The sequence below is a fragment of the Elaeis guineensis genome, chromosome 11, assembly GCF_000442705.2.
Source record: "Elaeis guineensis isolate ETL-2024a chromosome 11, EG11, whole genome shotgun sequence".
Lineage (NCBI taxonomy): Eukaryota > Viridiplantae > Streptophyta > Magnoliopsida > Arecales > Arecaceae > Elaeis > Elaeis guineensis.
In genome coordinates, this window is record NC_026003.2 from 57,742,186 (window position 1) to 57,770,075 (window position 27,890).

Consider the following 27,890-nt stretch of genomic DNA (forward strand, 5'->3'; position numbering starts at 1 on the left):
ATCTAACTCGAAGAGTAGAGAGATCGAGAGAGCCCGAGGAGGAGAAGGAGCTATGGTCGGATTTGACTCAGAGGTGGTGGCACTGACGACGAGGAGGATGAAAAGGAGGGGGTTCATCTGGAGGTTAGATGGAGGGGCGTCTGTCGGTAGAAGGGAGGAGGGGCCCGGAGGAGAAGAAGGGGGATCGCTTGGAGGTTGGATAGAAGGGTGTCCGTCAACAAAAGGGAGAAGGAGGCCGGCGTATCTTGATTCATGATTAGACTCGGAGGTCAGAGGCGGCGGCACCGGCGATAAGGAGGAGGAGGGGGATCTGTAGAGCTAGGAGGCGAAAGGGAGAGGAACCAACAGAGGCGGTCATCCTGCTGGTCTTTGACAGCGGCCTACGATGTGGTGCAGCGGGGCTCAGGAGTTAGGGATTAAAAAATAAATAAATTTTTTTTTAAGATTTTTTTTTTTAAATTTTCATGGCCCATCTGGGCTAGCCCAACCCAACCCATATTGGCCCTTGGGCTGATGTGGGGTGGGCCAAACAGGCTCGGTTGCTATTTGGGCTATTTATATGGCAACCCAGCCCACCCCATTTACAGGGTTGGGTCGGGTCGGCCCTGTGGGCCAAGCTCATTTTGATAGCCCTAGCCATAGAGAGCCTTATGTATGCCATGCTGTATGCTCGATCTAATATTGCCCTTGCTGTGAATGTCATGAGTAAATATCAGTCAAATCCAGGAGAGGAGCACTGGATATTTGAGAAGAACTAAAAATTTGTTCTTGATCTTTGGAGGAGGTTCTGAGTTATAAGTCAAGGGATATACTGATTCAGATTTTATGTCTAATCCTGATAATAGAAAGTCTATGTCGGATATATGTTCGCATGCAATGGTAGCGCAGTCAGCTGGAAGAGTTCCAAGCAACCCATCATAGCGGATTCGACCACAGAGGCTAAATATATCATGACTTTGGATACTGCAAAGGAAAGCTTCTAGTTCAAGAAGTTCATTGTGGAGCTTGAGGTAATAACATCGGATGCCATACCACTTCATTGCGACAAAAATAGAGCCATAGCACTTGCTAAGGAGTCGAGATCTCATCAAAAATCAAAGTACATCGAGCGACAGTACCATATCATATGCGATAACGTGGCAGACTCACGGATAAAGTAATTGAGCCAACCAAAGATAGAAGTCCACCTTGAGAAGATGGAACTTAGATTAGTGGCCAATTGGCTTTAGTCCAAGTGGAAGATTGTTAGATGTACGTCTTAGAAGCCAATATGGCTGACACATTGTAATAATTGTAGGACATAATTTTATACATAATTCATTGATTTGATCAATAAAGGATCAGTTTGATTTTGATTAAAATATGATGTGTCCTTGAATCATCTATGAAATTAATATTTCGATACATATTCTCAAAGTGTTGAGAAATAGAGACATGTATATAATTCTTAAATAATCCCGATTATAGTATCATCATGAGAATAGTGATAAATTTGGATAGATCGGTACACAGATTGCTTCCTTCGAGATAGATGAGTTTTTGGTCTATAGTGTAAAGACACTGAATGACGAGTACAGGTAGTTGTTAGAGAACAACTAGTATTGAGCGTAACCATATGAGAGATCACTTGGATTTCTACTCAATCATCAGTGATTATCTTGATGCTGTAGTTGTGTGAATAGTTCTTCGATCTATGATGGTATGACTGCTCATAGTGAGGCTGCTGGAGTTTGACTGACACATAAACATGATCTAAATAAGTCCTTGTAGTAGATGTTGGTGATAGTGGTCCACTGTAGGAGTAGGATGTGTATCTAGATAGAATCTATCGATCGAGATAGAGAGTAGTAGTCCTATAAAATTTGAGAGGCTAAGTCCGAAAGTCTGTGACCATAGCAGTGCGATTGGTGAAAAAGAGTTTCTATAAGGATCGTAATTGGACTTGAGCTGATCAAATCTATCATATGACTAATGATGAGATTTGATGATTTATCCATAACCTGCCATCTAGTCAGAACTCACGATTGAGGGACTAAATCACATGTAAAAGCTTTCCTACAAAGTTTAACGTGTGCATGAAGTAGAGGATTTATGGATTCAGACCTACACGAGGCTTTGGATTCAAAATCTCTAGGATTTGTTTTCTATTTCATTACGTATCAGGTAAAGATCTAATCTTTATTAAGTTGTTATAAAAAATTTTTAGATACACCCTGGCTATCCATCTCATTCTTCCAAAGAAACAGGCTTTCTTTTCCTTCAGGTAATTTCTATGAAGAGAAGAAAAATTATTTCTCTTCGAAAGGATCAAATCTTTACCTGATTAGTAGCAGAACCAAAGATCAAATCTCAATTAATCTAAATTAAACTTTCACGGAGGTCTGGATGTGTAGACCCTCTACTTCGCATGCATGTCAGACACCGCAGGAAAGTGGGATGAACTCCGATCCAATCGACTTTGCAATCCAATCAAACGAGAGAGAAGATGTGCTGGTATGACACCTCATACTAGTAGGTGGGATGCCCAAAAAGAGCCTATGCCCAAAGGAGAAGGGGCGGCAACAAGAGGAGAGGCCAAGGAGAAGAAGGGACCTTTCTCTCTTCTCACGCCTCTCTCTGTCTTTTTCTCTTCTCTCAATCTGATTTGTTTGATCTTTGCTATACATCCATAGGTAAAGATCCTCTCTATTTATAGATGAATCCCATGACCTAATAAATATAGAAGTTCTAACTCAAATCTGAATTAAATTAGTTCAATACTTATGAAAGAAAGATTCCTACATGAGATAGAATTGCCATCACATATGACAACCAATTTGCACCCACTCCCTCACCCACATGGGATGCCCTAAATCAGCACCATTCCAGGTGTTAGTTGGCCCACATGAGAGGAGAATCTCAGTGTAAATAGAAATTCTCATATCTCATCAAAACGGTCCGATTCAAATCCAATTCGAAGCTGGTTTGAAACAATTTCGAAAGGCTGTCAATTCCAAACTCTTTAGAACTTTTGTACCAAGTCTAACTTAGATTTTGGATCCAATTAAGCTCAATTAATTCAGATCTAATCTAAAATTAATTAGTACTTAAATTCAATCTCTTATATACTTAATGGATTATAAATCAAAAACTATTCATCTTTGGATCGAACCTGAACCTCATGTGTAGTGTCAGCTAGACATAGTCAACTCTTCAATCTTGTTTGACCCATAACTTAGTCCTCAATCAAGTTAGCTTGTATGTTCAATCAAATAAAGTACTTTCAAATTGGACATATAAATATAGGTCAATTCATTCCTACTTTGTCTGAGTTGTGTGAGTGACTCCATAGGTTCAAACACTAAGTAGCACAGGAATCAATTCTTGCATTAATCGAGATACCATCTAGCAATAATTTCTAACATCTAGATAGGTCAAATTTTCACAAAAAAATATTTCAGAACTCATACAGTGACCACATAATTCATTCTTTTGACCCTGAATAGTCTAAGATGGTCTCAGGTTAACTGTCAACCGAGATTGCTTCAACCATATTGTATTTTAACCTTTCAAATCCATCTCATGGATTACCCTAGCCAAGGCTTTGCTAAATTGAAATACAGCGATTCATCAACTCCAATAATCCAAAGGGGTCAATCCTATCTTGATCCATATACAGACTTCGTAAGTACTTGACGATACCCAGTAGTCTTCCATCACTATATTAGAAATCTAGATAGTCCGGCACCAAAGCACAGTGAGTTGCTTGAAAGTCACTATGGTGATCTCAGGTCTGAAAGACATATCCATGTATTTCACGAGCAGCTCTTGATAGTAGAATACTCAGTAGGTGAGTCACTCGTTTAGTAACGATGTACTCCTATATCTCACCTATATGCCATACCAGTATCACCATACTCCTTTATTAAGAGGACAACCAACCCATATGGCACACAACGACCTCCACTCGATAAACACATCATCCTGTAATGACGTATCATTTGGTCACGAATATATTTAAGAACTATACGATAAATTCTCTCTTTATCATATACTAGCATAGTTCTAAGAACTTCATCACAGCATAAGAGTTTAAAGAAGATGTTACTTTATGATGAAAAATACCAGAATAATTTTTGTTCAATAATCAATAATTCATATACAAAGATGAACTCAATCGTTATATGATTGATTTTAGGATACAATTTTAATTTTTTAAGGCTAGAACTAGAGCTGATCTTCCATCTTCGACATTTTAGAATCTCTTACCGTCTCCAAATCTCCTACTGATCTGAAATCCCTACAATGAATTACAAATATTAATAGGACTACTAGTATCTAATACGCAAGTCATTGTATCACAAATAGAGAAATTATAAGATGTTATCATATAATTACCTTGCCTAGTAACTGCTTGCTTCTTCTTCTTATTCGGCCTATTTGGGTCAAGAGAGGTAATGTACTGAGGACAATTCTGAAGGAAAAAAAAATGATTTCTCTTCTGATTGCCCAGGTTGCATCTAAAAATTTTTTATTTATCTACATGATAAAGGATCAAATCCTTACCTGATTAGAAATAGAACCAGAGATCAAATCTTAATTTATCTAGATTAAACCTTTATGGAGGCCTAGATATGCAGACCCTCTACTTCGCATGCAGGTCAAACGCCGTAGGAAAGTGGGATAAACTCCAATCCAATTGCCTTCGCAAGCCAACCAAATGAGGGAGGAGATGTACTGGTATGACACCTCACACCAGCAGATGGGATGCCCAAGAAGGATCCATGCCCAAGGAGAGGAGGCGGCAACAAAGGGAGAGATGTAGGAGAAGATTAAGGACCTCTCTCTTCACACACCTCTCTCTCTCTTTCTTTCTTCTCTCAATTTGATTTGTTTGCTATGCATCCATAGGTAGAGACCCTTTCTATTTATAGATGATTCTAATAACCCAATGAGAGTAGGACTCTTAACTCAAATTTGATTTGAATTGGTCCAATATTCATGAAAGAATGATTTCTACATGAGATAGAATTCCCATCACATATGACAATCAACTTGCACCCACTCCCTCACCCACAGGGATGCCCCAAATCAGCTCCATATCAGGTGTTGGTCAGCCCATATGGGAGGGTATTCCTAGTGCAAGTAAGAATACTTATATCTCATCCAAAATAGGTTCAATTCGAATTCAATTCGAAGCTGGTTCGAAACAATTTCGAAAGGCTGTCAATCCCAAACTCTTTAAGACTTTTGTAGCAAGTCTAACTTAGATTTTGGATCCAATTTAAGACTAATTAATTCAGATCTAATCTAAAATTAGTCAGTACTTAAATCCAATCTTTTATATGTACCATGGATCATAGATCAGAAACTGTTCATCTCCAGGATTTAACCTAAACCTTATGTGTAGTGCTAGCTAGACATAGTCAACTCTTCAATCCCGTTTGACCCATAACTTAATTCTCAATTAAGTTAGCTTATATATTCAATCAAGTTAAGTACTTCTAAATTGGACATAAAAATATAGGCTAATTTCTTTCTACTTTGTTTGACTTGTGTGCGTGACTCCATAGGTTCAAACACTAAGCCAGTAGCACAGGAACCAATTCTTGCACTAATTGAGATACCATCTAGCAATGATTTTCAACATCCAGATAGATTGAATTATCACAAAGAAATATTTTAGAACCCATACACATGGTTACCGCATAATTCATCCTTTCGATCCTGAATGCTCTAGGATGATCTCAGGTTAACTCTCAATCGAGATTGCTTCATCCGTATTGTATTTTAACCTTTCAAATCCATCTCATAGATTACCCTAGCCAAGGCTTTGCTAAATTGAAATATAGAAAAAATCAACTCCAATAATCTGGAGGGGTCAATCCCATTTTGATCTACACTCAAACTTGTAAGTACTTAACTGTACCTAGTAGCCTTCCATCACTGCATTAGAAATCTAGATAATCCAGCATCAAAGCACAGTGAGTTGCTTGTAAGTCACTATGGTGATCTCAAGTCTAAAAGATACTTATACCCATATGTTTCACGAGCAAATCTTGACAGCAGAATGCTTAACAGGTGAGTCACTTGTTCAGTGACGATGCACCCCTACATCTCACCTGTATGTCATACCAGTATCACCACACTCCTTGATTAAGAGGGCAACCAACCCATATGGCACACAATGACCTCCACTCGATAAACATTATCATCCTGTAATGATGTATCATTTGATCATGAACATGTTTCAGAACTATACGATAAATCATCTCTTTATAGCACACTAGCATAGTTCTAAGGACTTCACACAATACGAGAGTTCAAGGAAGATATTACTTTGTGATTAAAAATATTAGAATAACTTTTATTCATTAAACAATAATTCATATACAAGGATGAACTCAATTGTTACATGATTAATTTTAGAACATAATTCTCAACAACTCTCACTTGGACTAAAGCCAATCGGGACAGTATCTTATACCCATCTTCCATTTGAAGTCATCAAACTCTTTGATCCCAAGAGCTTTAGTAAAGGGGTTAGCTAAGTTTTTCTTTTTGTCGATCTTTTGAAGTTCGATGTCACCACAGTTCACGATATCTCACACTAGGTGATAGCGGCACAGAACATGCTTGGTGCAATGGTGCGACTTGGGTTCTTTCGCTTGAGCTATGGTACTGGAGCTGTTATAGTGAAGCAATATAGGGCCATCAATGGAAGGTGTAACTCTTAGCTCGCTGATGAACTTCCGCAACCACACCACCTCCTTTGCAGCATCCAATACAGCAATGTATTTCGCTTCACAAATAGAATCAGCCATAGTATATTGCTTGAAACTCTTTTAGTAAATAACTCCTCCATTTAGAGTAAATACGTAGCCCGACATGCTTCTGCTGTCATCACAATCTGACTGAAAACTGAAATCAGTATATCCCACAAGTTTTAGATCAGTGTCTCCATAGATAAGCCATTGGTCTTTAGTATTTCTCAAATACTTAAGAATTACCTTCGTAATCTTCCAATGCTTCTCACTTGGACCAGACTGGTACCTACTCACTATCCCTAGTGAATAGGCTATATCCGGCCTCGTACATGTCACAGCATACATGATAGATCTCACTGTCAAAGCATATGATATTCTATTCATGCGCTCCCTCTCCTCAGGAGTTGTCGGACAATCCTTTTGAAAAGAGTAATTTCATGGCCTATCAGAAGATAGCCTTTTTTAGAATTATCCATGTTGAACTGCTTCAACAAGGTATCAATGTATGTGGATTGGGATAGTCCAAGCATCCTTCTAGACTTATCCCTATAGATCTTCATCCCAAAAATGTAGGATGCTTCTCCCAAGTCCTTCATGGAGAATTGTGATGATAGCCATAGCTTCACACTCTGCAAAGTCGGAATGTCATTTTTTAGTAACAGTATGTCATTTGCATATAGCAAAAGAAAATGACTACAAAATCAGAAGCCCACTTATAGATGCAAGGTTTTTCTCCATTCATAACGAAGCCATATGTTTTGATCACGTTATCAAAATGCATGTTCCAACTCCTAGATGCCTGCTTAAGTCCATAAATAGACCTTTTTAGCTTGCACACTTTTGACTCATCTGTGGATGTGAACCCTTCAGGTTGTATCATATACACCTCTTCCTCCAGCTTTTCGTTAAGAAAAGTAGTTTTGACATCCATCTGCTGATCTCATAATCTAAGTGTGCAGCGATAGCAAGTTTAATCTGGATGGACTTGAGCATTACCATAGGAGAGAACATCTTATCATAGTCAATACCATAACACTAACGGTAACCCTTGGCAACAAGATAGGCTTTATAGGACTCCACCTTCCCATCCACTCCTCTTTTTCTCTTAAAAAATTATTTACACCCTATGGGTTTTATCACTTCGAGCAGATCAATCAGTGTCCATACACCACTGATCTTCATGGACTCCATCTCGAACTTTATGGTCTCATGCCATTTTTGAGAGTCGGGCCTTTGCATGGCCTCCATCTAGGTGATCGAATCCTCATCGTTCTCATCAAGTTCGATGGGGTCACTATCTCGAACCAAAAAATCATAATATTTGTCTGGCTGACCCGGTACTCTACCGGATCTCCTTAATGGTGCCCCTACTGGCTCCAGATTCGATTCACCAATCAAATCTAATTCTGTGTGTGTCGATCCTCCCACCTCATGAACTTCATCAAGTTCAATTTTACGGGCATTAGCTCCTTCACTAAGGAACTCTTTTTCCAAAAGGACTGTCTGACTACTGACAAATACCTTTTGCTTTGTAGCGAGGTAGAAGTAGTACCCTTTAGTTTTTTTTGAGTACCCTACGAATAAGTATTTATCAGACTTCGATCCAAGCTTATCTATCTTTAAACACTTGATATAAGCTGGACACCTCCAGACCCTAAGATGTGAGAGTACCGACTTACGTCCAGTCTATATCTCATACGAAGTTTTATCGATAGACTTGCTGGGCACCTTATTCAAAATATAGCAGGCAATTTCTAAAGTATATCCCTAAAAGGAGATTGGCAAACTTGTAAAGCCTATCATAGGTCAGACCATGTCTAAAAAGGTTCGATTCTTCTTCTCGGACACACCATTATGCTGTAGTGTTCTAAAGGGGCCCACTGTGAGAGAATCCCATCTTCTTCCAGATATGTCAGAAACTCACTGGTGAGGTATTCACCTCCTCGATTTGACCAAAAGATCTTAATACTCTTTTCAATTTGTTTCTCTACTTAAGCATGGAATTGTTAGAACATTTCAAATGATTCTGACTTGTGCTTCATAAGATAGACATACCCATACCTCGATAGGTCATCTGTAAACGTAATGAAGTAGTAGTATCCTTCTCTACTATTTATGTTCATAGGCCCGCATACATCAGTATGTATTAGATCCAGAACATTACTGACTCTTTCACCTTTTTCTTTAAAAGGTGACTTAGTCATCTTACCAAGTAGACAGGACTCACAGGTAGGCAATGATTCACAATCGTCTATCTCAAGGATACGTTCTTTGATCAACTTGTCAATCCTATTCTTGTTCATATGACCAAGCCTGCAATGCCAAAGATAGGATTCACCGACATTATATGATTTAAGGCATTTACTAGGTATGCACATTACATTAACAGACCGTGATATTATATATATGTCATGTTTTAATTGTCCACACATAATTATAGTATCATTCATAATGATATCACAAAAATCATCTTTTATTATAAAGTGGTAACCAAGTTTGGTCAAAAGGCCTACCGAGATGATATTCATAAAAAAGGAGGGACAATTATGACAATCATTTAACATGATACTACTAGACTCGAAGACAAGCTGTGAAGTTTCCAATATCAGAATTGGAACAAGACTTCCATCTCCAGCATTAAGGAACCGCTCGCCCTCTCGAAACTTTCTACTTACCTGCAATCCCTACAATGAATTACATATATTAATAGAACTTCTGGTATCCAATATCCAGGTAATAGTATCATAAACAGAGAAATTACAAAGAGTTATCATATAAGTACCTTGTGAAGCAACCACTTGCTTCTTTCTCTTGTTTTTAGGCCTGTTTGGGTCAAGGATGACTGTGTAAGCAAGATAATTCCTTTTCCAAAGATCCAATTTCTTGCAGAAAAAGTAATCTGCCTAACTCTTATCAACTTTTGATGGTTTGCTCTACTTGGGATCGACCGTATGGGATTTTTATATTTTTTTCTTCTTTCCTCTCCTAGAAGATCGACGCCCTACAGATAAACCTCCCACTAAATTCACTGGCTCTTTCTGGAGCTGGTGATCCTTCTCAAAAGTCTGCAGTAATCCTAGCAAACCATGGTAGTTTACCGCAAGCTTCGTCATTCTATAATGACTGAAAAAGGGTAGGTAAGATTTCTGTAGCAAATTGAGGATAGCATCCTTACCTAACTGTTCATACAATAGAAAGTCAAGTTTGCTAAGGCGTTCAATCTGCTCAATCATGTACAATACATGATTGATGACTGAAGTCTCCTCTCGCATACGAGCATTGAACACTGTGCAAGAGGTTTTGGGTCTCTCCTCATCCTCAGGGGTGCCGAAGGACTCATTCAATATTTGAATGATTTCCTCTGGCTACGCATCCTCAAACTTATGGCTAAGTTCATCATTCATGGCTGCCCTCATCATGCAATGCATAGTCATACAGTCATTGAGCCACTTTATGTAAGTGTCTCTTACAGTACAAGGAGCATTGGCTGTAGGTTCTTCAGGTGCCTGATCCGCAAGGATGTACAAAATCCTCTCATACTCCAAGATGATCTTCAAGTTTAGATACCAACTATCGAAGTTGGGTCCAGTGAGCCTGTCGCTGTCCAACAATGTATGGAGGGATAATGTGTTGGCCATAACTGAAAGAAAAAATATTAGCCTATTAGTATATGAATTATTCTTAATCTTGAAGATATGGACTTTAGTCTAAAAGTTTTTTCACTATTTTTACAAATTAGTAGCCTCTACCTCCAACTCGAGAAATTATACTAATTTCTTAGCGGGTACTAGAATCCACACAGACTACATTTGGGCCCGAATGTGGCTCGACCAACCCTAGGGCATCCATGAGTAGGTTCATAACCAATTATTTTTCCAAACAACTTCTAGCAACAAGTTTTACCCCAGGCATTCCTTCAGCAGGTGTGTGGCGCCTCCATTGAAAATCCTAATTAGGTCCAACCATTAATATGGCACACCAAGTGCATCCAACAAACAGATGTTCAGGCTCGAGTGTGGCTCGACCAACCTGAGCATTGATCTGAAGGTACATTATGATTGTCATATGATGAATGACAATTTCAATATGTAATAGACACCAGGCGTATGGCACCTCCAATGCCTATTTGAAATATTAGACTCATTATCACGCACCTTAATGGGAGGCAATGACCAAGTTATCTCATATCTTTATCACTTTATGAACCTAATAATGTAGAGAATTTGATTTCATTGATCTGAGGATAAAAGAAGAAGTTGACCTACAGGCTGCAAATCCTCCCACTGACTTCACCAAATAATGTAAAAGATTAGACACAAGCTAGTCTAAAGACACCTAAATCAGACACCTTAATGGCATGGGTCTACTCGAATCGACTAGTGACTTAATCAAAACATAATCTATCATATTGGCCAAATAAGTGAGATCAGTGAGAGGGATATGCCCTTAACTCATCATAGACACATCTAGGTGAATAGCTCCCAATTAAAAACTACTTGATCAAATCTGCCAAATTTATTTTAGACACCAACTGATCAATTAGTTTCAATTTGATCCACCAGAAGATTCAGACTCAACCATGGAGTCATGATCATAGTCCATTTATTAAGGTCAAACATATAGACTTGATCAAACTACAACTATTGAGATTGATCTAGAAAAATACCGACCTGATCCAATTCAACACTTGATTAGATTTAATCAATTTATCTACATATCCATACGTATTTCTAACCCTAGGTCTAACCCATTAGAAGGATATGATTCATGCTAACCCTTTCTCCATCATTTTATGTGGTATCTTAATGATCTTTAATTCTCAAATCTAGATCATTCAAAACTTAATTCATAAATTAAGTATATGAAATGTGTGTTTCAGTTTATAGAACTGTTCTATAAGGATTTCAGGTGAAGCATACCATATGTTTCAACATATGAAAATAAATTTTTATAATATGTTTAACAATTAAACATACATAGATATGATCTAAATTTCATACATGCATCTTATGTATCATGACAACCTTTAGATCTATACCATTTACATAATATGCAATTCAGATCAATAATAATTTTATATCTGAATTTTATTCTATTATAATAAATCATAAATTACTTTAGATCTAATTTAAATATATTTATAATCAAAATAATACATAAAAATATATTCATTTTTTTTTTTATGAAATCGAAACACAACGACACCCCTACACGTCATAAGAGAGAGAACCCATAGAATAGGCAAAAGAGAGATTAATCTCTTCAAACTTTTATGATCGGATGGTCTGATGATCTCATCAATCTGAGTACTAGGCTACTAAGATCTAAAATCTAATTTCATATATAATTACATCAATATGCAATTATTGATAAAATAATTTTATGTCATGAACATATCCTTGATCTTATCAATTATGTTCTTCATCTAATCTAATTAGATTTAATATATCATATACATCATATCAAATATGAAATATATCTTATATTGATTATAAAATATCAATTTTAGATTTGATATCATATAGAAAATTAATTAGATGCAAATATGAATGCATAGGGAATAAATTTTTGATAAAATCTATTTTCACACCGTGCTGAATTCCAATAGGATTCAGATCTAAATATCCATTAAAATAGATCTAATTCAGATCTAAAATAAACTCCACTCCATAAAAAAATAATAATATTAAAATTTTATTAAAATAAATTTAAAATAGATTTTAATTCACGTTATTATTCCATCAAAAATTCAGCAATAGCAGAATTCTATTATAATAAACTTATAACAATTTCAATCAACTATTTATTAGGCACCTCTAATCCAATCAAAATCAGATCAAAAATTTTATACAAATAGATTTAAATTAGATTTAATTTCTCACAAAAAATCTCACTACATCATATGTAATTAATCCTAAAAGATTCTATCATGCATGTATATATTTCAGACCTGTTTTGATACCAACTGAAGGGAAAGAAACTATTTCTCCTTTGATTGCTCAGGTTGCATCTAAAATTTTTTTTATTCATCTACATGATTAAGAATCAAATTCTTACCTAATTAGCAGTAGAACTAGAGATCAAATCTCAATTTATCTGGATTAAACTTTTGTGGAGTCTGGATATGCAGACCCTCTACTTCACATGCACGTCAGACGTCGCAGAAAAGCAGGATGAACTCCAATCCAATTACCTTCGCAAGCCAACCAAATGAGGAAGGAGATATGCTAGTGTGACACCTCACACTAGCAGATGGGATGCCTTAGAAGGATCCACACCCAAGGAGAGGAGGCGGCAACAAAGGAGAGATGTCGGAGAAGATTAAGGACCTCTCTCTTCACATGCCTCTCTCTCTCTTTCTCTCTTTCTCAATCTAATTTATTTTTGCTATGCATCCATAGGTAAAGACCCTCTCTATTTATAGATAATTCTCATGACCCAATGAAAGTAGGACTCTTAACTCAAATCTGATCTGAATTGGTCCAATACTCATAAAAGAAGGATTCCTACATGAGATAGAATTGCCATCACATATGATAATCAACTTGCACCCACTCCCTCATCCACATGGGATGTCCAAAATCAGCTCTATATTAGGTGTTGGTCGGCCCATATGAAGGGTATTTCCAGTGCAAGTAGGAATACTTATATCTCATCCAAAATAAGTTCAATTCGAATCCAATTCGAAGCTGGTTCGAAATAATTTCGAAAGGCTGTCAATCTCAAACTCTTTAGGACTTTTGTACCAAGTCTAACTTGAATTTTAGATCTAATTTAGATCTATTCTAAAATTAATCAGTACTTAAATCCAATCTTTCATATATTCTTTGGATCATAGATCAGAAACTGTTCATCCCCAGGATTGAACCTGAATCTCATGTGTAGTATTAGCCAGACATAGTCAACTCTTCAATCCTGTTTGACCAATAACTTAATTCTCAATTAAGTTAACATATATGTTCAATCAAGTCAAGTACTAAATTGAACATATAAATATAGGCCAATTTCTTCCTACTTTGTCTGACTTGTGTATATAACTCCATAGATTCAAATACTAAGCTGATAGCACAGGAATTAATTTTTACACTAATCAAGATACTATATAGCAATGGTTTTCGACATCCAGATAGATCAAATTATCGTAAAAAAATATTTTAGAACCCATACATATGGTTACCGCATAATTCATCCTTTTCACCCTGAATGCTCTAAAATGGTCTCAGGTTAACTGTCAACCAAGTTTGCTTCATCCGCATTGTATTCCAACCATTCAAATCTATCTCATGGATTACTCTAGCTAAGGTTTGCTCAATTAAAATACAACGATACATCAAGTCCAATAATTCAAAGGGGTCAATCCCATTTGATCCACACATAGATTTCACAAGTACTTGACTGTTCCCAGTAGCCTTCCATCACTGCATTAGAAATTCAGATGGTTCAACACCAAAGCACAGTGAATTGCTTGTAAGTCACTATTATAATCTTAGGTCTGAAGGACACTTATACCCATGTGTTTTGCAAGCAGCTCTTGACAGCAAAATGCTCAGTAGGTGAGTCACTTCTTCATTGATGATGTACCCCTACATCTCACCTGTATGCCATACCAGTGGCACCACACTCCTTGGTTAAGAGGATAACTAACCTATATGGTACATAACGACCTCCACTTGATAAACATCATCGTCCTATAATGACGTATCATTTGGTCACGAACATGTTTAAGAACTCTACGATAAATCTTCTCTTTGTCGCACACTAGCAAAGTTCTAAGGACTTCATCACAACACGAGTTCAAGGAAGATGTTATTTTGTGATGAAAAATGTCAAAATAACTTTTATTCATTAAACAAAAATTATATACAAAGATGAACTCAATTATCACATAATTATTTTTAGGACACGATTCCTAACAAATTCCTCTTCCAATGATCCTGTTTCTTATAGTAGAAGCACTTTGCCTGACTCTGATCGGACTTGAACTTCTTGGTCTAACCCCCAGCTTGCTGCACCTTTTTATTTTTATTTTTTCTTTTTTTATTAAGTAGACGATGCCCTATCGTAGAAGATCCTCCCACTACATTCATCATCTCCTTATGAGCTAGTGATCCTTTTCAAAAGTCTGCAGCAACCCCAGCAAACCATGGTAGTTGACTGTAAGCTTCGTCATTCTATTATGACTGAAAAAGGGGAGGCAAGACTTGGACAGAAAATTCAGTATCACATCCTTCCTAAACTGTTCGGTAGTGAAAAGTTAAGCTTGCTCAAGCACTCAATTTGTTCGATCATATACAATACATGATCAGTGACCAACACCCCTTTCCTCATCGTGGCACGATCATTAAACCACTTCTGATAAGCATCTCAGACCGTACCGCATGCATTTGGGGTAGGCTCCTTCGATGTTGGATCTATAAGCGTGTACAACATCTGCTCATACTCCAGGACTATTTTCAATCTTCGATATCAGCTATCAAAATTGGATCTCATCAACTTATCACTATCCAATAATGATCAGAGCGACAAGGTGGTGGCCATAACTATATAAAAAGAAAAACAAAAGTCTAATTAGTATATGAATTATTTAATCTAAAGATTTGGATTTTAGTCTAAAGGTTCTCCCACTATTTTATACAAATTGATAGCCTCTACCTCCAATTTGAAGAATTATCTTAATTATTCAGAATTATGTTATAAATTATTAATAAATGAATAAAAATTATTCTGATATTTTTTATCATAAAGTTATATCTTCTTTAAACTCTTGTGTTGTGAAGAAGTCCTTAGAACTATGTTGTGTGTGATAAAGTGAGAATTTATCGTATAGTTCTTAAAAATATTTGTGACCAAATGATACATCATTATAGGATGGTGACGTTTATCGAGTGGAGGTCATTGTGTGCCATATAGATTGGTTATCCTTTTAACCAAGGAGTGTGGTGATATTAGTATGGCATACAGGTGAGATGTAGGAGTACATCATCACTAAACAAGTGACTCACCTGCTGAGCATTCTGCTGTCAAGAGTTGCTCGCGAAGTATATGGGTATAAGTATCCTTCAGACCTGAGATCATCATAGTGACTTGCAACAAACTCACTGTGCTTTGATGCCAGACTATTTGAATTTCTAATGCAATGGTGGAAAACTACTAGATACAGTTAAGTACTTGCAAAGTCTGTGTGTGGATCAAGATGAGATTAACCCCTCTAGATTATTCGAGTTAATGTATCACTGTATTTCAATTTAGTAAAGCTTTGATCAAGATAATCCATGAGATAGATTTGAAAGGTTGAAATACAATGTGGATGAAGCAATCTCGGTTGACAGTTAACCTGAGACCATCCTAGAGTATTAAGGGTCAAAAAGATGAATTATGCAATAATCATATGTACGGGTTCTGAAATATTTTTTTACAATAATTTGACCTATCTGGACGTCGAAAACCATTGCTAGATGGTATCTCAATTAGTATAAGAATTGGTTCCTGTGCTACCGACATAGTGTTTGAATCTATAGTCACACACACAAGTCAAACAAAGTAAAAAAATATTGATCTATATTTATGTGTCCAATTTAGAAATACTTGATTTGATTGAACATATAAGCTAACTTGATTAAGAATTAAGTTATGGGTTAAACGGGATTGAAGAGTTGACTATGTCTAGCTAGCACTACATGTGAGGTTCAAGTTCGATCCTGAGGATGAATTATTTCTGATCTATGATCTATGGAGCATATGAGAGATTGAATTTAAGTACTAATTAATTTTAGATTAGATCTAAGTTAATTAGACTTAATTGGGTCTAAAATTTTAAGTTAGATTTGGTACAAAAGTCCTAAAGAGTTTGGAATTGATAGCCTTTTAAAATAATTTCGAACTAGTTTCGAATTGGATTCGAATCGGACCTATTTTGGATGAAATATGAGAAATCCTTCGTACACTGGAAATCTCTTCTCTTATGGGTCGACCAGCACCTAGAAGCTTCCTCATTGTCGGCATCCCATGTGGGTGAGGGATTGAGTGCAATTTAGTTGTCATATGTAATGGTAATACTATCTCATGTAGGAGTCCTTCTTTCATGAGTATTAGACTGATTCAAATCAAATTTGAGTTAGGAGTCATATACTTATTAGGTTATGAGAATCATCTATAAATAGAGAAAGTCTCTACCTATGGATGCCTAGCAAATAAAATCAGATTGAGATAAGAGAGAAAGAGAGAGAGAGGCGTGTGAAGAAAGAAGCCCTTCTTCTTCTCCTTGGCCTCCCCTTTGGGCATCCCACCTACTGGTGTGTGGTGTCACACTAGCACCTCTCCTCTCTTATTTGATTGGGTTGCAAAGATCAGAGTTCATCCCACTTTCCTGCGGTGTCTGGCATGTATGGGAAGTAGAGGGTCTGCACATCCAGACCTTCACGAAAGATTATTTTAGATTATTTGAGATTTGATCTTTGATTCTACTATTAATTAGACAAGAATTTGATTCTTATTCATGTAGATTAATAAAAAAAATTTAGATGCAACCTAGGCTATCCAAAGAGAAACAATTTCTCTTTCCTTTAATTGGTATCAGAGCAGGGCTGAAATACATACATTCATATCTGAATTTTTTTAGATTAATTACATAATATATAATTATAATTTTTTATTAAATATTAAATTAGATTTAAATCCATTTGTAAAAAAATTTTGATCTGATTTTGATTAGATTAGATGAGCCTAATCAATTATTGATTAAGGTTATTATAAGTTTGTTGTAACAAAATTCTACTGTTGCTAATTTTTTTATGGAATAACAATATAAATTAAAATCTATTTTAAATTTATTTTAATAAAATTTTAATATTTTTATTTCTCTTATGAAGTAAGGTTTATTTTAGATCTGAATTAGATTCATTTTGATGGATATTTAGATATGAATCCTATCAAAATTCAGCACTACATGAAAACAGATTTTATCAGAAATTTATTTCTTATACATTCATGTTTGCATCTAATTTATCTTTTATATGATATCAAATCTGAAATTAATATTTTATAATCAGTATAAGATATATTTCAGATCTAATATGATATATATGATGTATCAAATCTAATTAGATTAGATGAAGAATATGATTGATAAGATCAAAGACATATTCATGACATAAAATTATTTTATCAATAATTGCATGTTGATGTGATTAGATATGAAATTAGATTTCAGATCTTACTAGCCTAGTACTCAAATTGATGAAATCACCAGACCATCCGATTATAGGAGATTAATCTCTCTTTTGCCTATTCGATAGGTTCTCTTATGATGTGTAGGGGTGTCATTGTGATCTAGTTTTATGAAAAAAAATGAATAGATTTTTATAAAATATTTTAATCATAAATATGTTTAGATTAGATCTAAAATAATTTATGATTTATTACAATAAGATAAAATTTAGATATAAAATTATTTTAAATCTAAATAGCATGTTACATAAGATGTAATCGGTATTGATCTAAGGTTGTCATAATGCATGAGATGTATGTATGAAGTTTATATCATATCTATACATGTTTAATTATTAAACATACTATAAAAATTTATTTTCATGAATTAAAATACATAATATGCTTCATCTGAAATCCTGGTAGAATAGTTCTACAGACTGAAACACACATTTCACACACTTAATTATGAACTAAGTTTTGAATGATCTAGATTTGAGAATTGAAGATTATTAAGATATCACATAAAATAATGGCATGGGTTAGCTTGAATCAGGTCCTTCTAATGGGTTAGACCTAGGGTTAGAAACACATATAGACCAAGTAGAGAAATTTATTAAATCTAATCAAGTGTTGAATTAGATTAGATCAGAATTTCTCTAGATCAACCTTAATAGTTGAAGTTTGATCAAGTCCATGTGTTTGATCCTAATAAATAGACCATGATCATAGCTCCGTGGTTGAGCCTAAATTTTTTGGTGGACCAAATCAAAATTAATTAACCAGTTGGTGTCTAAGGTAAGTTTGGCAGATTCGATCAAGTAGTTTTTAATTGAGAGCTATTCACCTAGATGCATCTACGGTGAGTTAAGGGCACATCCCTCCCACTGATCTCACTTATCTGCCAATATAGTAGATTATGTTATGATTAGGTCACTAGTCGATTCGTGCAGACCCATGCTATTAAGGTGAATCAGTGTGACTGATTTAGGTGTCTTTAGATCAGCTTATGTCTAATCTTCTACATAACTTGATGAAGTCAGTGAGAGAATTTGCAGCTTGCAGATCATCTTCTTCTCTTATTCTCAGGTCAATGAAATCAAATTCTCTAAATTATTAGGTCTATAAAATGATAAAGTTATAAGATAACTTGGTCATAGCCTCTCATTAAGGTATATGATAATGAGTCCAATATTCCAAATAGGTATTGGAGGTGTCACACACCTGATGTCTATTACGTATTAGAATTATCATTCATTATATGACCATCATGATGTACCTTCAGATCAATGCTCAGATTGGTCAAGCCACACTCGAGCCTGGACATCCATTTGTTGGATACACTTGGTGTGTCATATTAATGGTTGAACCTAACCAAGATTTTCAGTGGAGGCACCACACGTCTACTGAAGGGATGCTTGGGGTAAAACCTAATTACTAGAAGTTGTTTGGAGAAATAATTGGTCATGAATCTATCCATAGATGCACTAGGGTTGGCTGAGACACACTCAAGCCCGAATACAGTTTGTGTGGATTTTAGTATCCGCTAAAGAATTAATGTAATTCTCGAGTTGGAGGTAGAGGCTATCAATTCGTAAAAATAGTGGGAGGACCTTTAGATTAAAGTCATATCTTCAGGATTAAAAAGTAATTCATATACTAATAGGTTTATGTTTTTCTTTCAGATATGGCCAAGACACTCTCCCTCTATTCACTGTTGGACAGCGACAAGCTCATCGAACCCAACTTTGATAGCTGGTATCGAAAGTTGAAGATCATCTTAGAGTGTGAGAATGTTGCTCCTAGATTGATTTTGATGATTACAAAGCAGATTGAAGGGATACAAACAATTTTAAATTGAAAAAGTCCTTATGCTCTTCAAGGGCAAAATCATAATTTCACTAAAATCCTGATTTGATAGTATCATTTGATAGAACAAATGATTTGTAAACTATTGGTGAAAATTTCATTATTTTTGGACTTATATTTTTGAAGTTATGAAGGTTTGAAGTGCATGAGTCGACTCATGAGTCAACTCATGGCACTATGAGCTGATTGGCACGCAAAAAAATTCCCATGGCACGCTGGATTTTTGGCTTGGCACGACCTGTGAGTCGACTCATGAGTCGACCCACAAGGCATGAGTCGACTCATGAGTCGACCTCTGCTGATTTGAGCTGAAAAATCCAGAAATCAAGATTGTCTGATCTGTGCAACAGAAGTCGACTCATGAGTCGACTCCTGTAGCATGAGTCGACTCATGAGTCGACCCCTGCGATGGAAAATGTCAGCAACGGCTATTTTTTTGCCCGTTTTAATTACCTTTTATGCTTCCTAAAATTGCTCTAACGGCTCTTTATCTGCCTAAATTATTTTCTCTTGCTTTTAATGCTACAAAATGCTTGAAATGGTGAAAGAAATTGCAGATTAAATAGCAGATCAAATTGGAGAGAAAATAGAAGATCAATCGGCAGATCAAAAGAGAGATAAAATTCATTAAGAGGATCCACAAGATAATTTGAGAGAAAAAGAAAAGAGGATCCAAAATCCACACGAGAGATTGTGAAAGAGATTCAAGAGCTTTCAAAGAGAGGATCTTTCAAGCCTATTGTTCAACCTTGATCTAGAGATCTTCCAAAGCTTTCAAGAGATCTTCAATCAACAATCAACCTCTTCTCAAGCATTCGTTCAAGCTTCATCCACTTTGAGAAAATCCGAAAAGGGGTTCTTCATTTGAGTAAATTTTTATTGTTATATTCGCTCATTTAAAGGAGCTGTTATTGTATTAATCTGTGCTCAAAATTTTCTAACTCTTTGTGAGTTTTTGTTCTTATTTTTGGAGGATTTTCAAAACAAGAAAAGGTTGATCTGAACCTGAAATCGGAGTATTTTGGGTTTACTTGTACCCGAAAAATAAGTGATCTAGCTTGGGATAGCTAGTGTCGGAGTTTTCGACATTTTGTATTCAGGTTGAATACAAGTATAGTGGATTGAAATTCCCAAGTAGGAGCTTGGGGAGTGGATGTAGGTGCAGGGTTGGCACCGAACCACTATAAATCCTTGTGTTTGTGGTGTGCTTTATCGCTTCACTTTATTTCTTTATTATATCCTTGCATTCCTGTTTTAGGTATTTAATATTGAATTAAAATCTTTGTCTTGTTCATCATAAGTAATTAATCAATTCTAAAATTTTTAGAAACCCAATTCACCCCCCCCCCTCTTGGGTTGCATAGCTGGGCAACAAGTGGTATCAGAGCCCGGTGCTCTAGCCCTTCTTTGATCTAACAATCAAAGAGCCAAAGATCTATGGCAACCCATGTTGGTACTTCTCTAGCCGAGGGGCAATCAACAAACCGACCTCCACTTTTCAATGGGTCTAATTACACCTATTGGAAAGCTCGGATGAAGATTTTCATACAAGCACTCGACTATGATATGTGGAGTATCATAGTGAACGGTCCTCACACACCCACCAAGATTATAGATGGTGAGGAGTCAACCAAACCCGAGAAAGAATGGGATGAGGTTGACAAGAAATTGGCACAATTAAATGCCAAAGCCATGAATGTTCTTTATTGTGCACTAGATGCAAGTGAATTCAATCGCATTTCTACTTGTGCATCTGCTAAAGAAATATGGGATAGGTTAGAAGTAACCCATGAGGGAACAAATCAAGTAAAAGAGTCTAAAATAAATATGCTTGTACATAAATATGAATTGTTTAAGATGGAGCATGATGAGTCCATAACTGCTATGTTTACTCATTTTACTGATATAATTAATGGTTTGAAGAGTCTTGGCAAATCTTATACTAACAGTGAACTTGTAAGAAAGATTCTCAGGTCACTGCCAAGAACTTGAGAAGCCAAGGTGACTGCCATCCAAGAAGCAAAGGACTTGAACACTCTACCTCTAGAAGAACTTCTTGGATCCTTGATGACTCATAAACTTAGCATGAAGCAACATCAAGAGGATGAAGTCAAAAATAAAAGAACCATTGCCCTCAAATCCACAACTTCGCCTGATTATGAAACGGATGACACTGAAGATGAAGAACAGGATGAAGAGATGGCACTCATCACTCGGAGATTCAAGAAGTTCCTAAGAAAAAGAAAACAGGGGATGAGAAAGAAGTCATTCACAAAAGGAGAACAAAGCAAAGAGAAAGAGAAAGATCAACCCCTTATATGCTACGAGTGCAAGAAGCCGGGACATTTCAGATCCGAATGTCCACAACTGAAGAAAGGTCCCACAAAGTTCAAAAAGAAGGCAATGATGTCGACTTGGAGTGCGAGTGATGACTCAAGCTCCGACAAGGAAACCTCAACAGAACAAGCCAACCTGTGCCTGATGGCACATGAAAATGAGGTAACTTCTGAATCCACTAGTGAATTCACATTTGAAGAATTGCATGAAGCATTCTATGATTCAATTGATGAATTAAAGAAACTAGGAAAGAAAAACAAAGAACTGAAATTGGAAAATCAGTCCTTAGTGAAACAAACTGAAAACCTGTCAATTGAAAAATTCACCTTGATTCAAGAAAATCAAAACTTAAAGGATGAAATTAACAAGCTGAAATCTATAGTAGATAAGTTCACCTTAAGTTCAAACAAACTAAATATGATTCTTGATAATCAGAAAGCTATATATGATAAGGCTGGACTTGGCTATAAACCTCTGAAGAAACAAAAATTTCTGAAGGATATTTATGTAAATTATTCAAGTAACAAGTCTACAAATATTACTTGTTTCAACTGTGGTAGGATAGGACATAAATCATACACATGTCTTATTAACAAATATGCAAACACAAAGAAAATATGGGTTCCAAAAGGAACCATTCTGACTAACCTGAAAGGACCCAAGAAAGCTTGGGTACCTAAGACAGAAACTTGCCTTTGCTTGCAGGTGTGTCTAGCATCCCAAGAAGGAAGCAGAAAATGGTATCTTGACAGCGGATGCTTGAGACACATGACTGGTGATGAATCACAATTCATCACGCTTGATGCTAAGGATGGAGGGATGGTCACCTTTGGAGATAATGGCAAAGGAAAGATCATCGGGATAGGTAACATTGGAAGAATGAGGGTGTTGATGATGCAGATCCACTAATAGAAGGTATGAAAGAGATCACTCTGAAAGATTCAGCAACTCCAAAAGACAAGGATCAAGAAGACGAACAAAATGAAAGAGGTGAAGAAATTCAAAAACAACCTCAAGGTACAAATGACCTACCCAAGGAATGGAGGTATGTTCACAACCACCCTAAGGAGTTAATTATTGGTGACCCTATGCATGGGGTAAAAACCCGTTCTTCACTAAGAGATGCAGTTAATCATTGTGCTTTTGTATCTCATTTTGAACCTAAAACTTTTGAAGAAGCTGAAAATGATCATAATTGGATTAATGCTATGCAAGAGGAACTTAATCAATTTGAAAGAAATAATGTTTGGACCTTAGTATCAAGACCTAAAGATTATTCAATAATTGGCACAAAATGGGTCTTTAGAAACAAATTAGATGAGCATGGAAATGTAATTAGAAATAAAGCAAGACTGATTGCTAAGGGATATAATCAAGAAGAAGGAATTGATTTTGATGAAACCTTTGCACCTATTGCTAGATTAGAAGCTATTAGACTTCTACTTGCATATGCTTGCTTTATGAAATTCAAATTATTTTAAATGGATGTTAAAAGTGCATTTTTAAATGGATATATCTCTGAAGAAGTATATGTAGAACAACCACCCGGATTTGAAAATCATGCTTTTCCTAATCATGTCTTTAGATTAAATAAAGCTTTATATGGATTAAAACAAGCACCTAGAGCATGGTATGAAAGGCTAAGCAAATTTCTAATGAATAATGGTTTTTCAAGAGGTAATGTAGATACAACCCTATTTATTAAAAGAAATCAAAATGATATGCTAATTATACAAATTTATGTTGATGACATAATTTTTGGGTCTACTAATGAATCCCTTTGTCAAGACTTTGCTAAGCTTATGCAGGGGGAGTTCGAGATGAGCATGATGGGAGAACTCACCTTCTTCCTCGGACTCTAAATCAAACAATCAAAAGAGGAAATCTCCATCATCCAAAGCAAGTACACCAAGGAACTACTCAAAAGATTTGGAATGGAGAACTGCAAACCAATTGGCACACCAATAAGTCCCTCATGTAAGCTTGACAAGAATGATGAAGGTAAATGTGTAGACTTAAAATACTATAGAGGTATAATTGGCTCATTATTATATTTAACTGCAAGTAGGCCTGATATCATGTTTAGTGTTTGCTTATGTGCTAGATATCAAACTAATCCTAAAGAATCTCATTTGAATGCTGTTAAAAGAATCCTTAGATACTTAAATGGTACTCAAACTCTAGGGTTATGGTACTCTAAGGACTCACAAATTAATTTATTAGGATATTCAGATGCTGATTTTGCTGGATGTAAATTAGATAGAAAAAGCACAAGTGGAACTTGCCAATTTCTTGGAGTTAACCTAATCTCATGGTTTAGCAAGAAACAAAATTCAGTGGCTCTGTCTACGGCTGAGGCCGAATACATTGCAGCCGAAAGTTGTTGTGCTCAAATCTTATGGATTAAGCAACAACTCGAAGATTTTGGAATCAAACTTAATGAAACACCAATAAGATGTGACAACACAAGTGCCATAAATCTATCTAAAAATCCAATTCAACACTCAAGATCTAAACATATTGAAATAAGACATCATTTTATAAGAGAACATGTTCAAAACAAAAATGTAATTCTTGAATATGTTTGCACTGAAAATTAATTAGCTGATATCTTTACAAAGGCCCTTAGTGAGGATAGATTCTGTGAAATTAGGAGAAATCTAGGAATTCTAGATCCATTTGCCTAAAATTTCTTAATTTCCAAAGATTTGATTAGAGCTCAATTTTCAACATCTATCCTGATCCCAAAAGCTCAAATTTATTATTCTAAAAATTTATCATTGAGCAAAATTCCTTCACTCAAAATTTTAAATTTTTCTAGAATTTATTCACATTTTTCTTGATTTTCTGAACTTCATGAGCGACCCCTATGAGTCGACTCAATGGCAAACTTGTAAATCCCACCAACTTTCAACGGGTTCATTGTTTTTATACTGAAACCCTGTTCGTGAGATGACTCATCTTCCCATCGTTCTTCTTCCAAAAGCCATCTTCTCCAACTCTTCTTGCTCCAAATCCAAGGATTAATTTCGAGGCAATTCTCCCTCCTCCTCTCCACCAAAAATCGCCTCCTTGAAAAGGATTTTCTGTGCTTTCTCGCATTGCTTGGCGCGGTTGGAACGTGCCCTAGCACTTTACCAATCTTCCAAAATCCACTTCTTTTCTCCACCAAAATCTTTCTTCACTCTCTTGTGATCCCTCTTCCACTCAATTCAAGTCTCCTTGTCTGCTATTATAGTGGATATGGCTCCGAAGATGAAAGTTCCCCAAAGAAGAAAATCAATCCGTGAGCCTGAAGAAATTGTTAGAAAGAAAAGGCAAGCCGCTCAATCTTCAACTGCTCCCACTCCAGTTTTAGTACCTACTCAAGGTCCCTCTCAATCCCTCCTAAGCCCCAGTAAGAATCCTCTTTCCGATAGAAAAGTAGAAACAGGGAAAAATATAGATTTTTGGTTCTTTGAGGAAGAAGGTTTTACTTTTGCTACCAAAATTAAAAACCAAGGATGGGAACTCTATTGCTCTCTTAAGGAAGTCACCTATGTTGACCTTGTTAGAGAATTCTACCAAAACCTACTTTATGGAAGTGGGTCAGTGACTTCAACTGTAAAGGGAATTGATATCTGCCTGGACTCTAGGATATTGGGAGAAATACTTCAGTTGCCTAGTGAAGGATATTCATATATGGAACTCCCAATTAAAGAAGAGGGGATCAGAATTATTTTAGGAGAAACTTATTCAGAAAATTTAAACAAATTGGAAGCAAAGATTTTGTCCATTGACATGAGGGTCCTGCATCAGATAGTAACAAAGCTCTTCTTTCCTAGGAGTGGTAGACATGACTTACTTTCTAGCAGAGATGTATGTGTCATGTTTCATGTCATTACTCAGACCCCCCTAAACCTCCCTGCACTTATGATAGAGGCCATGAGAGAAACTTTGAATAGATCCAAGGCACACTTGCCTTATGGTATGGCCCTTACTAGAGTATTCAGAAGGTTTAGAGTTAGTTGTGAGGGGGAGGCTGCTACTAAGCTCTCTCATGTGGACACTTTCAACCAACACAGCCTGCACCGAATGGGATTTGCAAAGACTGATGGTGGTTGGATCAAGGGATCTGAGGAGAGAGTTGAGGAAAAAACTGAAGAGAGAACTGAAGAGAGAACTGAAGATAGAGCTGAAGTCAGAACTGAAGGCAGAGTAGAAGAAGAAGATCCATCATCTCCTGTCCATGACTTCAGGGCAGCATCACCACATATCCAGTTCATTCCTGATACTGAGCTGGCCCTTCAGAGTTTACTAGGATGCCCACACCAGTGTATCAGTCAGAGAGTAGAGCACCTCATTCAGAGTTCAGACTGGCTGACGATCAGATCGAGCATATATCACAGTGTGTGGCTTATTTGCTGTCTAGTCAGTGGGGTAGTACTTCTTTTGCACCTGGAGCCACCTCTTCTGATCAGACCATTACTCCCCACATCTCCACTGTGTTTCAAATGATATCAGATCAGTCCATCAGGATCCAGCAGCTTGAGGACACAGTCTGGAGACTTACTGGCAGAATTCTTGACTTGCAGGGGCAAGTCCTTGCTTTGGCCCATCCCAAGCCATAGGAGTCAACCATTGAGGTCACAGACCTCACTGCAGAGGCTGGTAGGCTCAGAGGAGTACTAAAAGGTGGATATGAATTGCTGAGGAAAGAAATCCAAGGATCGAGTGAGCATGCTACCACTCAGTTCACTGCTCTACTTCAATCTGTTTCCAGAGCACTGAACGTACTTGATTCTATCAGACTCACCCTTTCTGTTCAATCTTTGGCCTCTCAGCATTCTCAGCCACCCAGTTCATCTCGCTCTTCTGCTCGTGCCAGCACCTCCACTCGTGGCAGAGGCAGACGGGGTAGAGGACGCACTTCTGATCCATCATCTCCTCACCCTATATCTGATGACTCCGATCATTGACTTATCTTGATCTTTACTAGATCCTAGGTGTTAGTATTTTGTTCTAGGATCTATACCTTGGGGCCATGTATTGACAATTAGCTGGTTGAATTTGATTTTTAAGAACTATGTATTGAAACAATTATGTTTTTAATGGAATCATTTTTCTACCTTTTGTAATGATATTGATCATATTTTGGTTATATATATTCTTCTTGTGGAAAAATTGTCTTCTCTTTGTTGTTGTTTGCTGTTGAAAATTGCTATATTAAGGAGGAGCAAACTTCTATGATAAACTCTAAAAGGGGAGAAATTAAAGAATATTTAAAAAAAAAAAAAGAAGAGTTAACCATATTTGATGATGTCAAAAAGGGGAGAAATTAAACAAAACAAAATTGGAGATATTAAACAAAAATTGGAGAAATTAAATAAAAATTTGAGAAATTAAACAAAATTTGAGAAATTAAATAAAAATGGTATTTTGAGAAATTAAACAAAAATTTGAGAAATTAAACAAAACAAAATTGGAGATATTAAACAAAAATTGGAGAAATTAAACAAAAATTTCAGAAATTAAATATTTGGAGAAATTAAATAAAAATTTGAGAAATTAAACAAAATTTAAGAAATTAAACAAAATTTGAGAAATTAAACAAAAATGGTATTTTGAGAAATTAAACAAAAATTTAAGAAATTAAACAAAACAAAATTGGAGATATTAAACAAAAATTGGAGAAATTAAACAAAAATTTCAGAAATTAAATATTTGGAGAAATTAAACAAAAATTTGAGAAAT